Source organism: Pseudonaja textilis, chromosome 13 (genome assembly GCF_049901715.1).
Source record: "Pseudonaja textilis isolate UNSWEBS1 chromosome 13, rPseTex1.2, whole genome shotgun sequence".
In the NCBI taxonomy this organism is placed as follows: Eukaryota; Metazoa; Chordata; class Lepidosauria; order Squamata; family Elapidae; genus Pseudonaja; species Pseudonaja textilis.
The window spans coordinates 14,009,230-14,022,269 of NC_142002.1; positions in this window are offsets into that span (position 1 = coordinate 14,009,230).

Sequence of the window (13,040 nt, forward strand, 5' to 3'; positions counted from 1 at the left end):
AAAACAGGTGAAGTCCCTTTAATTCCTTCAACTTAGCTTCAAAGGTCCAATTATCATTGACAGGAGAAAAAGCTCGCCCACAAACAGTTGTGAAAAGGAAGAACTTCTGTTCAAACTCAAGATACATATAAATTATAAATAGAAAAAAAACAACACACACTGAAGCAATTAATGAGACAAGGCAGGATAAGGGCTTGAAGACATCCACAGATATCGAAATATACACACTGGGTAGGATGCCAGAACTCAGATAAGAACTGACAAACCAGAAATATTTTCACACTTTGTTTCCAGCACTGGCCCATGTGCAGTTTGTCCTTTTAAACAGTCCTCACAGCTGCAGCCCATGAAGGGGATCAAGGCCCTTTCCTCCCCTGTAGACCATGCCATTCACGTTTCTCCCTTATCCGCTCCTCCCTGTGTGCCCTAGGATGAAGAGGGGATGGGCCTGGGTCTTCCTCTGAATGCCCAGTTGGCCTGTGCCCTTCCCTAGTTTCCCCCACAACCTCCGGAGCCACATTCCCACTCTCTGTTAGCTGTTCCTCCTCTCCCTCGGAGTCAGATTCTAACAGGGGCATGACAGGGATAGGTCCATGTCCCCCACTCCAAAGCAACCTAATTTTAGATATTCAGATCAGGGAACTGAACTAGATACAGAATGCTTTGGATTTTAGGCAGTCCTGGGCTTACCTTGTGTCACCCCCTCATTTTAAAATCTTCTCCTTCAATTGATGGAAAATAAATTGCTTCTTTTCTTTTCAAAGAAAGAGTTGTGGAAAATAATCACAAAGGCAGATGTAAAAGTTTTATCCATAGTTTACTGAGTGGATGAAGGATGTACGACAACATTATCTCATGGAGTTTGTAAGTTCTGACGCTTCAATTAAATCCCAATGAGAAGAGATTGGGGTGACCATCTTAAATGGGATACTTTTAGAAAAGGAAGAGGAAACAACTACTGCAAATGCCATTCCTAGGATGTTCTAAATCATCCTAAAGAACAGGTTGAAAACCAGAAGTCTCTTCTAATCTCCCCGTTTTGGGGGACCGAAAGAAGGATCAACACCAAGAATTATGAGATAGCAGTCTTCTATCTGAACTGCAGTAGTGCTGAATAAATGTAGCTCAGGTATAGGATGAGTGCAAAGGTTCATTCTCTCAGCTTGTGGGCTGGTTTCTGAATCTTTCATTACCAGGCTAGGTGGGATGACCCAGGGTGTGGCACAATGGCAACACAGTCAGATAATCAGTAGGAGTCCCTTTATTAGCTCCAACTTTGCCCACAATATCCTGGTTACCTTCTGGCTGGAGAAAAACTTTCCCAGGAACAGCCTTTGGTTGCAGAGAATCAAATCGAAAACATGGTCAACAAAAATTGTAAATCCAATCAAGGCAAAATGAGGTAATTAGTCCGGCAGGGCAGGAGCAAGAATTCCAGATGTGGAGGCAGGGCAATAACTCAACACAGTTGGGAGGACGCCAGGAACACAGATAACCAAAGTCAACACAAGATAAACTCACATTTGCTCCCAGCACCTGCCGCACTCAGCATGCATCCCTTTCAAACTCTCTTCCTAGCTGTGGTTAATGAAGGGAATCAGGGCCCTTTCCACTCCCATAAGACACACAACCGACCTTGCTCTCTTCTCCGTTCCTCCCTGCGTGCCCTAGGATGAAGAGGGAGTGGGCCTGGGTCTTCATCTGAACTCCCTCCCCCTTGTTCTACCTCTTCCCTGCTCAGCCCAGATAGACTTTGCCCTTCCCCAGTTTCCTCCACAACCAACGGAGCCACACTCCCACTCCCTGTCAGCTATTCATCTTCCTCCTTGGATTCAGACTCTGACAGGGGCGTGATACTAGGTGACATCTTCAGTGGAGTTTGTGGAATGTCAGTGTCCATGTTCTGTGTATAAGGGCTTCAGGCGTGGGTGTGTCAAGTGAGGATCTTGTGATGGGTCAGGTGTGAGAAAGGCTTGTAAAGGCCTTGTGAGAGGGAGATTACCTCAGGTCAGGATCGTTGGAAGGTGAACTGCTAGTGGTGGTGGGGGATCCAAATCTGCCACACAGCCAACCAGAGACAGAACCGACCCTCAATCAATCCATTCAACTCCTCCACACCAGTGCCTTCCAATGACCCTGACCCAATGTAACCTCCCTATCACAAGACTCTCACTGATGACTCACACCAGACTCATCACAAGACCCTTACTTGACATGCCTACACCTGAAGCCCTTATAAACAGAAGAACAAGGACCCTGACATCCCCTAAACCAGGGGTCAGCAACCTGCAGCTCTGGAGCTGCATGTGGCTCTTTCATCCCTCTGCTGAGGCTCCCTGTTGTCAGTCGGTAAAAGGAAAAAGGATGCCGTGCTAGGAGGAGACTCTATGGTGGGGGAACCAGACTTCTGTTCAGTGCCAGAATTGAAAGGTGGGGTTCAGATTAGGATTTTGTGGCTCTTTGAGTGTTTAAGGTTGCTAACCCCTTCCCTAAACTCAGGGGTGGAATTCTACCAGTCTGGACCGGTTCAGGTGAACCAGTAGTTTCAGTGAGCATTTGGCCCCACCTACCCACCCCTACTCTTTCCTGAGCTTTATTTCCTGGTTTTTGTAGCACAGCTGATTCACACGGGAAAGCGGTTTGCTGCACATCAGCTGTTTTACTCACTGGGGATGCAGCAGAAGGTAAGTAATCGAGTTGAAACTGTGCTTCTTAAAATGTAGAGCATGCGCGCGAAGCGCGTTGCGCTCACCAAACTGGTTGTTACACTGGTTGAATCTCATCACTGCCTAAACTCTGCTGAAGATGTTACTTAGCCTAGTAATGAAACATTTGGAAACCATCCCACAAGCTTGGAGAACAAACCTTCACCCTCATTTTATCTGAACGGCAGGCCTGTCCAAGACTGGTGTTTAATAACAGAAACCTGCGCTTTTGTGGAAGTTGCCCATTAACTACATCTGGAGGCTGCTGTTGCCGTCTTCCAGATAATCATATTAACAAAATGGATGAGATTGTCCACAGATACTAGATCAGGCTATTAGCAAAACAGGGAACAGATGGAAACTATTATCTCCCCCAAAGAGATGAGCTTCTAGTTCTTTTATCTTCATGTAAAACAGATGGGGAAAAGAAGTACAAGAAATTTAGACATTATTGTTCTAAATAAAGGTACTCAGCAGTCAGAAGAATTCTTTTCATAATGGCTTTGTAGTTTTGCTACAACAAATAACAATTATCTAAGTATTTACATCCTGGGAAATATCTTCTGGAGTGTTTTGCTTTGTCAGCCGAGAGAACGCTGAAAAAAAACACACCTCACAGAGTGAAAAAGTGAAATCTTGAGTAGGTAGCTCAGACGGATGATTAAGAGAAAGGATCTTGGTTTTAATTATCTCTTTTATAAAATAAAATCCCTCCAAGTAAAAATATTATCAAGACAATTAAATCATCAAGTATACAAATGTTTACATATGAGAACATGTTTTTTTTTAAATGACATTTTCTGTCTGCAGTGATTTTTTTTTTTTTTGGCTTTCTCAGAACTTTTCCATCCAGTTCATTCCTCATTTTGCAGCCCCTAGTAACTGCTGAGTAGTATGGATTTCACCAAGTTACCAGACAGCAGGGATATCTCTGTTGTTAATGAAGATTATGGGCTATTAAATAGGGTACCAGATTTTGAATATTGATGATGTATGAAATTTGAGGGCTTTTTAACTCACATGATTTGGTCTTGTTCAGACAAAGTTCCCTTTTGATGCCAAGTGACAGCATATGTTAAGACGGTTCTGGGGGAAAAAAAATAATGTGATATAGAATTTCCTATTTAGCGGAGAACTTGGAACTCTTTGTCTCTTTGCCTGGGGCCTAAAAAAGAGAAAATTGTATATAAAAGGAAAAAAAATGTATTCTTCTGATATTATGGGTTCAAAATATGTTTTTTGTGGACATTCTTGAAATGTTTTCTGAGATTAAAACTGAGAAAATGCAGCAATATGTTTCCATATGATATAGACTGGATAAGTTTAAGGCTTGAATTAATCTTATATATAGATTTCTTCTTCTTCATTATTTTCTCTTCTTTATGTTCAGATTAATTACCATCCATCTTTGAAGGTTTTTTTTTAAACCGTGCAATGACTGATGTACTTTCTCTTGTTATACTTCAGTAAGTTTTTAAAATTGTGGAATGACCTCTGAAAATCTCTGTAAAGCATCATTAGAGCTCTGCATTGTTCCCAGGTTACAAATCAGTCTCTTCGACTTCAACAAACATGTGGAAGATCAAACATGTCACATTTTAATTCAGAACCAGCAATGGAGACCATGCAAGGACATTTATTGATATGAATTGCTAAGCAGTTCTTCTACTGTGCAACCTGATCGTTTTCTCCATCCAAAACAGTGTTTAAGCATCTAATTATCTGCCACCCAGATTACTAGGAGCCCATGGGTGTAAGCCATTTGTTAAGACTTTAAGCCGTCATTTAATATGTTAATTGATATTGCAAGGAATATCTCCAGGTATCTACCTAAATACCAATTATCTGGCTCAACTTTCTTGGCAATTCAGGTTTGTTAGCAAGAATCTAATTATACTAGTTTACTGTTGATAGAATTATATAAGGATTAGATTTTTCTCTTACATTGGTATTAGATTTCAATAAGTGATCCTTAGCAGTCTGTTGCTATTCAATTAACAAGTAATAACTTCCTTAATGAAAGTAATTGGAATGCTTATATGAATCAGGCGCTTTACCAGAAGTGTGTGTGTGTGTGGGGGGGGCGGGGAATTGTTGAGATTACTTTTCAAATGCATCAGTTTTGTTGACTTGACTGAAATAAAATTGCAAAGAGCAATAGAGATAAGAACTAGATTTTAAACAGATGATGCCTGCTTCAGAATGATATAACCCAATGTATATTTTGTCATTGTTTCTATGCCTTGGTTCTATGTTTGGATGGAAGAATTTGAGACTCTAAAAAAATTGTTGAGACTCTACAGAGAGTGCAGGGAAGAGCCACAAAGATAATTAGCAGGCGCTGGAGGCTACAATATATGATGAATGATTGAAGGAACTGGCTATGACTAGCCTAATGAAAAGAAGGACTAGAAGTGACATGATAGCAGTGTTCCAATATTTGAGGGGCTGTCCCAGAGAAGAGGGAGTCAACCAATTCTCTAAAACACCTGCGTGCAGGACAAGAAATAGTGCAGGATGGAAACTTATCAAGAGAGAACCAGCCTAGAACTAAGGAGAAATTTCCTGATAGGAGCACAATTAATCCATTAGAAGAGTTATTGATCAAAATGTAAAGCTATTTCAAGAATTGGCAATCTCTTGTCTGCCAGACTTACCCACTTACAAAATTATGAGGTTTCAGTAATTTACAGGAGTTGGTGGGGCAGAAGCAAGAAAAGTGATTGACTCTGAGTTATTCCAACCTAATTTCGCAACACATGGAAAAGACTCAACTGTAGTTTCAACTGAGAAACTGTGTTGTGGTTAGCTGGCAGCAGGTGCGGATGGCTGAGGAGAGCGAGGATTCAGAGGAGGAGACAGGACCATTAGGGAGTGGACTGCTGCCTTCAGAGATTGTGGGGGCTGGCAGCAGTGATGAAGAGGTTCCCGAGGAGCCTGTGCCAAGTGTGCGTGTGTGCAGGATTGCTCACAGGAAAGAGCAATTTCAACAGCATGGGTGACTTCTGAGTAAGGCCGCAAGGTAATGGCCCTTCCTTCAAGAAGATAAAAGCCAGCTGTGAATCGGACGTTCTTTGTAGGAAGCAAAAATGTTTTAAAACTCCAGCCTCATGGGCATTGCAGTATCTTAAGTTGGTATTTGAAGACTCTTGTGTTGTAAAATTTTTCTTATCTGTTATTTGTGGCAGCCTCGCATAGTTTTGGCGAGGCTTGTGCTTATCAAAGTTAATTAGTTTGCAGCAGCCTTTTAATTGGGGATTCGTAAGAATCATTAAAAGGTTTCTGTTCCCTTTGGTTCATGTTTGTCTTATTGGAAAAGGGTTTGGGTTAGAACAAACTGTGAGCATCCTAGATCAAGCCAAGTTAAAAAATGCTAGAGAATTCCTGGACGCCTGGCACTCAAACGAATCAGCCATCAACAGGTACATAGAGATAAACCACATCTACATACCACTCAAAAGAGAAAATCCAAAAGCCCCAAAGGAAACAAAAAGATCTAAACATCTACCCATCAGCAATCAACACCCATATAAGCAGAGATTAACATCAAGATTAATACTAAACTGAAGGTTGAGTTAGCCTTCCATCCTTCTGAGGTCAGTAAAATGAGGACCCAGATTGTTGGGGGCGATATGCTGACTCTGTAAACCACTTACACAGAGCTGTAAAACTCTGTGAAATAGTGTATAAGTCTTAGTGTTATTGCTAAACCAACAATCAAGAAGTAAACAATACCCCATCAATGCAGACAAACAAGATAACAGTAAACAACCTAATCAAGGAACCTTCAAGAACACTTCCATCAACACTGATAGGGAAAGCTACTAGTATATAAAAATAAGAGCAAATTCCAATTCCCTTCTAGCACTGATGATGTTACTTAATTTGGTAATGAAATAAATGTCTGCAAGAAAACCACCAAGCTCAGAGAGCACCACAGTTATTCCAACTTTTACTTCCTAATGTATTTATTTGTGTTAAGTTAAAAAAAGAACCTCAATGGAGTGCCTTCCATCTTGTAAATCTATTACTGTAGAAGCAAAGCCACCTAAATTTGGACAGTTCTCAATACAATTATGTGCATCACATTTCTGCCTGCTTGACTGTTCATGAGAAAGACATACCTTCCCCTGTTTGCTTGGGGATATAGATATATTTCTATCGCCAAATAAATAAGATGACAGGAAATTGCTGATCACCTTTTGGACATTTTAAAAGGGCTTTCATAAGAATTAATTCGAAAACATTTGAAAACATCTTTCGGCGTGAAAGTTCTGTTTGGAGGTTGGGAGATAGAATTGTAGACTGCTATGTGCTATTTTCATCTATATGAACTAGTTGGCATCATGAATATTAACACCCATTGCATTCCTCACCTTCTCTACTTCTTCTCCTCCTCCTTCCAAACATTTGATATGAATGAATGAAAGAAGTACAGTCCTGGGGAGATGTTTAACAATCTAAAAACTGTAATTATAATTACAGCCAAAGATGGAGCGATCCCAGACAGTTCTAATGCATCTATAAAGTAGCTTTCATTATCAACACATGCTTTCTTTTTCTTGCCCATGCATGCTTATAGTTTGTTTTTCTCTCCTTGTTCTACGAGGAAACCCTGTGGTAGGCAATTAATAAAACTGTTAAATCCCTGCTACAGGCTACGCATGCACATACATACACATATGTATAGAGTTAGTGTGCCAGGAGAAGCAATCTAAGAAATAAGCAATATCTCCATTGGAGATATTGCTTATGTGCCTTAAAGTGTGTAAGGCACTGTGTTTGTTAAGCTAGTAACATGATGTGCCTTAAAGTGTCGAAGGACAGACAAATTTAGGGCTTTTCAAAAGGACTTTTTCAGTTGCCCTTGTGTAGAGAGATGCAGTAGTTGTGGGATCAGACCCCAAAGTAGGCGAGGTGGGGTGTTCGGTTGAATCAGGACATTTTTGCTAGTTGTGGAAATTCAGTTAAAATACTTAATTTCAAATTTGAGAGACTGAATGTGACATGATACTAAACCACAAGATTGATTATGGCTTTATTTTTTAATCAGACATGATTACAAGCCACTGTAGAAACCAAGAAAATAATAAATAATAAAAACTTCCTCGTAGGAAGAAAGGTTCTAATAAAACATGCTGTAAGTCAGGGGTCTTCAAACTTGACAGCTTTAAGACTTGTGGACTTCAACTCCCAGAATTCCTTTCATGTTAGCTCAGGAATTCTGGGAGGTGAAGTCCACAAGTCTTAAACTTGCCAAGTTTGAAGATCCTTGTTGTAAGTAGTCCTTTTGTTTAGTGACTCTTGCAGCATGCCTGTGGTCACATGATCAAAATTCAGATGTTTGGCAACTGACTCATATTTATGACAGTTGCAGTATCTGGGGTTGTGCGATCTCCTTTTGCGACCTTCTGACAAACGAAGTCAACGGGGAAGCCAGATTCACTTAACAACCAAGTTACTAGCTTAACAAACACAGTGATTCACTTAGCAACTGTGGCAAGAAAGGTTGTAAAACGGGGCAAAATTCACTGAACAACTGTCTCGCTTAGCAACAGAAATTTTGGGCTCAAGTGTAGTCATAAGTTGAGGACTACCCGTAATCAATGGGCAATTTCTTTATAGAGAATTCTCTGCCCATAACAGAGCAGAAAGTTAAGTGTGTAGACTGAATTGGCAACAATTACAACAGCACAGGGAAATGGAGTGGTGTGTGAGAAAGACCTTGAGAGATGGGAGTGAAGAAAGGCTGCCTAGGGAACAATTAGATAAGACAGGACCTAGCCTGCAGCTGCATAATGGGCAGAGAAAAAGGCTCAGAAGAGACACTCCTAGCTTTTCAGGCTGTACAGTCGACGGTGAGAAATATGTACTTTCAGCCTTGTGATGTTTTGTTCATATCACACTTGTGTCAGAAGGACTGAGGCACCTAGAACTAAGGAGAAATTTCCTCATAGAACAATTATTCAGTGGAACAACTTGCCTCCAGAAGTTGTAAATGCTCCAACACTGGAAGTTTTAAAGAAGAGATTGGACAACCATTGGTCTGAAATGGTATAGGACTTCCTGCCTGAGCAGGGGGTTGGACTAGAAGGCCTCCAAGGTCCCTTCCTACTCTGTTATTCTATTCTGCTTCCAGGTTGAAAGGATTAGCCAGTGACATCACCACTGCCCAAGGGATGCCCAGTTGGAGGCTACTTTCATGTCCCTGGCAGGAGCTGGAGCGAAGGACAGGAGCTCAACCCCGCTTCACAGTAGCACGCGGGTCTCAAACATGAGCTTGCTGCTTGTCAATCCAGCATCCTATCCACATGAGCCAACATGCTCCTTGAAATGTTTTTGTTAATATAGCCTTACAAAAAAGTAGAGCTAGCTTATCTGACTGTATTTCTTGTCTGGTTTACCTGATAAGGCTCACAGAAGTTCCTCCATTGGGTGACTTCTGTGGGATAGTCTATTTTCCTCACCTCAGGACTCTACCACCCATTTTTCTCTTAGTACATGGGTACCAGCCTTAGTTTTATGGCTATAAGTAGGAATCAATCCACTATATTCCTCTTACTGTATTTGGTCCTGTTTTGGGTGGAGGAAATTGGCAGTCTACATGCTTAGCTGAGTCACCATGTACATTATGGCCTCTGGCTATGTGGAAATCAGTTATTTGAAACTATTATCATGTGTGAAATAAAACTAAATTTAGTGAGCATCTCAGGAGAGGAGAGGGAACAATGGTTATTAAAGATTTCTTTCTTAAAGAATAGCTTTCTTGTTAAGCTGGAATGAAACAGGCAGTTGGTCACGGTGGCCAAAGTGCCTGCTGTTAATTTAAGTGAAGTGACTAATTTATTCCATTTGGATGAGTTGCCTTGTGGTCTGCAATCTTTTCTTAAACTTTTCAGTTACTTGAATATATATTGTCTGAGTAACATGATGGAATGTAATAGCTTTCGTTGTCCATTATGCTCCTTGACTGTACAGCAGAGGTGGTATTCAGCAGGTTCTGACCAGTTCTGGAGAACCAGTAGCAGAAATTTTGAGTAGTTTGGAGAACTGGCAAATACCGCCTCTGACTGCCCCCTTCAACCCCATCTCTTCTCTGCCTCCCATTGAATCCTAGCTGATCAGCTGGGTCTTCTTTGGTTGCCCTGCACAGGAGAACGGAGCTGGAAAGCAGGTTAGTGGGGCAGGGAGGGAATGGGATTTTGCAGTAATCTTCTCCCAGGAGTGGGGAGGGAATGGGGATTTTGCAGTGTACTTCCCCTGCCACACCCACCAAGCCATACCCACCATGCCACACCCACAGAACCGATAGTAAAAATTTTTGAATCCCACCACTGCTATAGAGTAATGTGTCCCTTAGTACTCACTGAGCAAAAAGGTCTTGGCTGTCCATTTGTGGGCTGCTGGCATTAGTTGTAGGGATACTACACACACACACACACACACACACACAAAAAAAAATTGGCTTAAAACCAAGTTATTATACACTACAACATTTAGAATCTTACAAATGCCCCCAAACAGGTAATATGGGATATGAAATTAATATGAAAGCCAATGGAAGTATACTCATCAGAATAATGGGAGAAAGGAAGAAAGAGAAAGAGAGAAAGAAAGAAGAAAGAAAGAAAGAAAGAAAGAAAGAAAGAAAGAAAGAAAGAAAGAAAGAAAGAAAGAAAGAAAGAAAGAAAGACACTGAGACCAATTTCTGGAGCAATGTTCTGATCATAATTATTGAAAATTCTATATTCTATATATTCTATATTCTACCATTGGAAGCAGAAACCTGACCAATAAAATATTTCTTTGTTCAATTTCTATAGCCACCCAACTCAACCAAGTGAACTAGAACCTTCACATAAGCCTGATGTAAAAAACTCACAAGGCTTGTCTTCTCCCCAAATTCCCAATTCTATTCATCACAATCCTGCCAATTTGGCTTTCCTGCCATGTTTCCTGAGGCTCTTAACCCCCGTCTCCCATATAGGCCAACGCCAAAGATTGGCCATACCCATTTTCAATATATAAAGCAAAATAAATAAATAAAATCAAACAATAAATCATAACCCAGAAGTAAGTTTCATTGAGATACTGGGCTTACTTCCAGCCTTGCTGTAAATCCTTATCCATGTGTGCCAAGATACAAACATTCACAAAATTGGACCCAACAACCACAGGCTTAATTGTTTCTATCTAATAAGGTTCCAGCAGACTACAGAATGATCATAAAGTGATCTACTTATTATCATCTTTAGCCATCGAAAATATGCAGAGCAGTAAGGAATCCAACAGTAGCAACAGTCAAGTTTCAAACTTGGTTTCCAGAACCAGCATCAAGATTCAAGGGTTCAGAGACGATTCTGCAGATCCACAGATCAAAGAATTCACATAGGCAATCAAAAGAGATACAACTTGAAGTTAATCCACCTGGAATTGAATTCTATTAATCATTGCTACATATTAGTATTATATAGCATAGGGTTAGTTCACTTACCATTACCATACAGATTCTATTGGTTGGTGCTGATGTTGCTGTGTTTTCATGAAGGTAACAGCGTCAACAGCAAACACATTTTACAACTGATAGCACTATTTAGCAAAGTCCTTTCTGCACAGAATCTACCCAAGATCATTCCCTACTTAGGTGCATAAAGTTAAGTAGATTGGAGTTTGCTAGGTTCTAACTCTGCACAGCTTCAGTTCTTATCAAGCATTTCCCCTCTTCTACTAAACTTTACCTGAGAAACTTGTAGCCCTCCACCCATAATGACCTATATTTCCAAGTTTTAAGAGACCTTACCATCAGTTCTGGGTTGGAAAACTCTGTATTTTAATCAGGAATTATAAGTTCTGAATCTGGTTTTCCTACGCTGGTACTAGGGTATGATTTTTTTTTTTTGGTATCTAAGATGCTAAATTCATCCCTTTGGTTCTCTTTCAAGAATAGTGGCATGCAAAGCTTCAGGTTAACACTAGATGGCAACAACGAGTAATCTCTTTCATACTTTGCTGCCCTCTAGTTGTCCCCCCCTCTTTCTTTTTGCAAATCCCGTCTCATAGTCCTAGCTGTGAAAGGGCACAATTGTTGTGGTTAGCCGGCAGCAGGTGCGGATGGCTGAGCAGAGCGAGGACTCAGATGAGGGGCCAGGACCATTAGGGAGTGGACTGCTGCCTTCAGAGATTGTGGGTGCTGGCAGCAGTGATGAGGAGGTTCCTGAGGAGCCCGTGCCAAGTGCGTGTGCATGCAGGATTGCTCGAAAGAAAGAGCAGCTACAACAGCACGGGCAACTCGGGAGTAAGGCTGCAAGGTAATGGCCCCTCCTTCAAGAAGATATAAGCCAGCTGTGAAAATAACCTTTGCAGAAGGCAAAGACGTTTTGAAACTCCACCCTTGTGGACATTCCGGTATCCTGAGTTTGTATTTGAAGATTCTTCTTTTGCAAATTATTTCTTGTCTGTTATCTTTTGACAAGTCTCACAGTTTGGCAAGGGTTGTGCTTATCACAGCTAATTATTTTGTAAAAGCATTACAAGGTTTCTGTTCTTTTTGTGTTTGATTTGTTGGAAAAGGGCGTGGGTCAGAACAACAATGGAAGGTAGAACCTGGAGAAAAATGAAATTTAACTGAAATTTGAAATGAACAAATACCCCAGTTAGCTAATGAAATGACTCTACGCGCATTTAGTATTTTGTCCTTCTATATTCTCACCACATTTTGGAGGTTAGATCCAAGGCCTTGAGAAACTATCTGTAGCCACAGAAGTCTCTTGTTTTTGAGAAAAGCTGTGAGTGCGACCCAGAAGTAACGCTTCTCTTCAGTTAAAGGAGGTCAGGCCCCTATTAACTTGCCTAGATGAGGGGAAGGCTAGCTGGGGACTCCTTTGGGAGAGAGAATAGCGTATAAAGATCTTCAATACATCATTTGTGAAACATTTACTGCAGTTCCTGGTTTTTGAGGAAGGATGTGTATTTAGCAGAGAAGATAATGAAGTGTCTTGCACTGCTCCGGGGATGGGAAAGCAAACAAGGAGGGGGGGGGAGTTTTGCTTGCTGTCTTTGGCACTTGAGTAAGGTCAGCTTTTGACAAGGCATCTCAGTAGAACCCCATTAGCCTCCTGACCTTAAGCTTCAAAAACTTTTTTAAAATAATTATCTGAGCACAGAGAAAGCCTTAAGGCATTTATTCCAGGGACTTGTGCGGGCCAGGACCCTGGCATGTCCATAATAATGTGTTTTGCTTAAGGGTGTACAAAAGAAAAGACATCCATAAATAAAAACAAAGAAAACTGGGACGTCGCTTGTTCGTATTAAGTTTCGGATACCTACCTGTATTTT